The sequence below is a fragment of the Amblyomma maculatum genome, unplaced genomic scaffold (assembly GCF_055883805.1).
Source record: "Amblyomma maculatum isolate TAMU_Amacu unplaced genomic scaffold, ASM5588380v1 scaffold_15, whole genome shotgun sequence".
In the NCBI taxonomy this organism is placed as follows: Eukaryota; Metazoa; Arthropoda; class Arachnida; order Ixodida; family Ixodidae; genus Amblyomma; species Amblyomma maculatum.
The window spans coordinates 10546887-10551259 of NW_028146740.1; the positions used below are offsets into that span (position 1 = coordinate 10546887).

The 4373-nt window shown below is 44.2% G+C and overlaps 1 pseudogene; it reads right to left on the reverse strand.

Annotated features, from left to right (window-relative positions):
- Nucleotides 1-965: 965 nt before the first annotated feature.
- On the reverse strand, nucleotides 966-2320 carry LOC146172026 (uncharacterized; annotated as a pseudogene).
- Between the last annotated feature and the right edge of the window lie 2053 nt (nucleotides 2321-4373).

Genomic DNA, 4373 nt, shown 5'->3' on the forward strand with positions numbered 1-4373 from the left:
GGGTTAATGACTTGCCAGAACCTTCGGAGGTTAGTAGTCAACATTTTGGGCAGATCGGTATGGAAAAACGTGAGTTTACCTTCTCGAATGTTTAATAAATACGTTTTTTCAGCTACGTAATATTTGTTCCAAGCGTTTTGACTAGGGCGTGACTTGGCCGAACGGAAAAAACGCTTCTTTTTATTTTCAAGACGTTCGAGTGTGTTTGTGAAAAAAGGGTTTTGAGAGTTAGTTCGTATATTTATGTTGGGAATAAACCTGTCGACCAAATCTTCAATTTTCTTCTTAAACATGAAGCAGTTTTCGTGGACGGATCTTTGATGAAAGTTAAATTGGAAACCTGGTAAAAATGCACGAAGTTCATTATTTATAGCAATATAGTTCCCTCTATCGTAAAGTCGGATTGTTCGCTTACATGTTGCGCGTGAAAATGGTTTAATCGTGAAGCCGGCATGTATGACTTGGTGATCGCTGATACCTGGTAGACAGGTGATAGAATGAACGTATTCTGGGCTATCCGTTAATATTAGGTCTATAATGTTAGCGCAGACATCCGTTACACGGGTTGGTTCGGATATTAGTTGAACGAGATTAAAATTAAGGTAAACGTCAAGAAAATCATTAGCATCCCTGTTACCTGTAGCGGTTAGATTATGCCAGTCGATACTGGGAAAATTAAAATCTCCGAATAGAATAGTGCATGTGTTAGGGTGCTTGGTTTTAATTTCATTTAATTCGTGATTAAGTTTTTGAGGAAAGTCTGGGCTGCTAGGAGGCCTGTAGCAAACGGCTATCACAACTGACTTTGGTGAGGCATGACACAAGACCCATAATATTTCAATATCCGATGAAAGGTGAATGGCCGTGCATGATAGCTCCTGTGCAGTTGCAATAAGTACCCCCCCCCCCTCCCCTTCTATCTGGACGATCTTTACGGAAAACACGGAATTTGGGCAAGTCGGCAAGGACTTCACTATCAGAAACGTCACTACTCAGCCACGTTTCTGTCAAGATTAGTAGGTTGCTGGAGGATGATGTGACGATATTGGAAATAATGTCGCGCTTTGAAATCAAACTTCGGATGTTAGTAAAGATCGCTGACAATGAAAGTGCTTGTTGTGCATGTTTAGAACAGCCTGTCGATTGGTGATGAGGTGGTTGCTATTTTACCTCTTTTACGGTTTGTGAGGATTCATCGAACGTGTATCGTTTGGGACCAATGTGTAAAGTTTAGAAGCGCAAGGAGAACTTGTCGGTTACCGATCTGGCAAAGGCTACAAGATGTTTGCGAGCGTTACGTACAGGAAGGGAAAAATCTTCGCCAATACTGTAGTCAGTGCCTTTTAGTTTGGTGCCTAAGGAAAGGATGTTTTCTTTGGTTTTGGATGAGGTGAATTTCACGATAATCTGCCTTTTACGATCAGTGGAGTGGCGTCCAAGGCGGTGAGCACGCTCGATTAGGTTAGGTTCGATGGCAAAATCTAGTTGGGTGGAGCAATGGCGAATGACTGTTTCTTCCGAGTCTTCATATGTTTCAGCGGGGTTAGTGTCGGGTATGTTGTAAAATATGAGGTTGTTGCGACGAGAGCGATTTTCAGCATCGTCCATACGTGCTTCCAGCTTGTCAATCTTGCAGGTAAGTTCAGAGTTCAGAGTTTTCAGGGCGTCTATTTCGGAATGGAGAGTGGAAAGTGAAGCGTAGTGTGATTCCAGAGCGTCCATGCGTTTAAGTCACTTAAGGTTGTTTCAGTAGTCTTCAGTTGTATTTTAATGTCCTGTAGATCGCAGATTACTGTAGCTTGGCCGGCAGTTAGTTTCTGGAGCTCGGAAATTGCGCTGTCGGTATGGTCGGGGCCGGGGTTAGTTTCAACATCCCCTGACAATAGCAAGAGAAGACGGATAACACGCAAACATTCGGCAACAATATCACAGCAGCACTGAGGACTCGGCAGCTGCATTAAGAAGTAGTTACTGTTTTTTTTAGCAAATAGGGAAACTTATTACTAACCTGCATTGTGAAAAGCACAGGATTAGTAGACTGCGCTGTCGCACAGCTACCGAGCCTACAGAGCGGCGGTGATGACAGCATGCTCTTTATAAAGATCAGATGTGTTGATGTTCCTGGTGATGGGACTGGCCAATGAAGATCCTCGATGACGTACTCTGGCGGCGGTGAAGGCAGGTGCAACAATGGTGATCGCCCAGGTTGACAAAAAATTTCATCTTCATGGCGCATCAGGGTCACGGGAGAGACGGACGTGCAGGCTGCAGACGGCACAGCGGCGAGAAGCAGGTGAAGTGCGAGGGTAAATACCTGCATTGTGAATAGCAGAGGATTAGTAGACTGCGTTGTCGCACAGCTACCGAGCCCACAGAGCGGCGGTGATGACAGCATGCTCTTTATAAAGATCAGATGTGTTGATATTCCTGGTGATGGGACTGGCCAATGAAGATCCTCGATGACGTGCTCTGGCGGTGGTGAAGGCAGGTGCAACAATGGTGATTGCGCAGGTTGACAAAAAATTTCATCTTCATGGCGCATCAGGGTCACGGAAGAGACGGACGTGCAGGCTGCAGACGGCACAGCGGCGAGAAGCAGGTGAAGTGCGAGGGTAAATGCCTGCATTGTGAAAAGCAAAGGATTAGTAGACTGCGCTGTCGCACAGCTACCGACCCCACAAAGCTGAGAATTTTGATACCTTTAAAACCCCTTTTTGCAATTTCGCACTATCATTGAATTGTTTCGTTTGATTAATCAATTACGCCTTAAGTTTTCTTAATTCCCATCAGCAAGCGTTCGCGTTTAATTCTGAGCATTTCGGCACCTCTCAACCACATTTCAGAAAAAGATATTCAGCGCTACATAAAAGACACCGACACTGGAAGAAAACACAGCACAGGCTCCCGTCCTGTCTAAAACAGACGCTTGGGCAAGTTGGTAATCCATTGAGGGTAAACAGCGCAAAAAAGACGAGGACCAATTTTCCAACCTGGCCAATTCAACCGCGGACTTCTTATGGCAACGAACTCTTCAACAGATCCGTTCTTCTCAAGCCAAGGAACAAAAGACAGAAGGCGTCGTCCACACCATAGGCAACGTTAATCTCCCAAAGGACGTACGACACGTCCTATCCCAAGGACCGAAGTTCGCTACGGAACCCAGGAAGTCTTCAGCTGAACTTCTAGGGATGGCCAGGCAAGTCTCCAGGTTGGCACCGGCATCGGAAGTTGACAGGTGTGTGTCCGAAGGAGTGGACGCTGTACTTCGTCACAAACCCCCAGTGAAAAGCCTACCTGTAAGAAAGACTATTTTGTACTTGAAGAGACATTCGTTAAGCCTGTTCCCGGCAGACAAGGAAGGAGATTTTCTTGTGCTACCTTCACAGCTTTGTTGCGAAAGGCCGAGAAGCTATCCTCTCATGTTCCAATCCCATTAAAAATGTCACTTTGGCAAAGGCTAAAGCTAATGCAAAGAAAGTTTGTAAGAAACGTAACCTTGAAGCTCTAAGAAATTCACTTGGTAATAGTAAAGGTCTTAGTTTACAGTTATTCTTTAGCACTAAGACCCATAAACTTGACTGCCCATTTCGAGTAATTTTTTCCGAGAAAGGCACGCGGCAAAGCTCTGTGGCAACTTATTTAAAGAAACTCTTAGATTCATTATCCTTAGACGACCCTTTCCAGGTAAAGAATTCGGAGCATGTGTTAAAATCTTTTGAAGTGCATAAGAACAAAGGTCTAATGGCTTGCTCGTTTGACGTGAAAGATTTGTACTACTCGCTACCGCATGACGAGCTCCTTTCGTGCATAGAAGACTGTATTGACCGTCAAGGTGTCTTGTCGTTCCAGAACAAGACAGGCATGTCTGTGGCAGGTTTTTTAGAATTATTACTAACGTATCTGACTTCCACCTTTGCCACCTGGAATAACGAAACCTACTTGCAAAAACAAGGGGTATGCATTGGCTCATCTATTGCACCAGTGCTAAGTGATCTTCTTTTAGCGCAAAAAGGCAGAAAGTTGAGAAATCGTTTGGAAGAGTCGAAGGTTGTGCAGTGCTTCCGTTTCGTTGATGACTTTCTTGTCCTGATCGACACTAACGTTAATCACTTTGAGAGAATTATGCCAGACATTACATCTATTTTTGAAGAGTGCCTTTATCCGCTGATGTTAACCTGTTAGTTTCCTAAAGATAACACGATCATATTTCTTGACCTCAAGCTGTCCTTTTCACCTAGTCATACATGCTGGATGTACGAACCACGAAACAGTAAACCATTACTTCCATTTGCATCATTTCATTCAAAACTAGTAAAAAGAGCTGCTGTCAAGTCCTGTTATATCAATGCACTTAAAAAGTCATGCTTCCACTC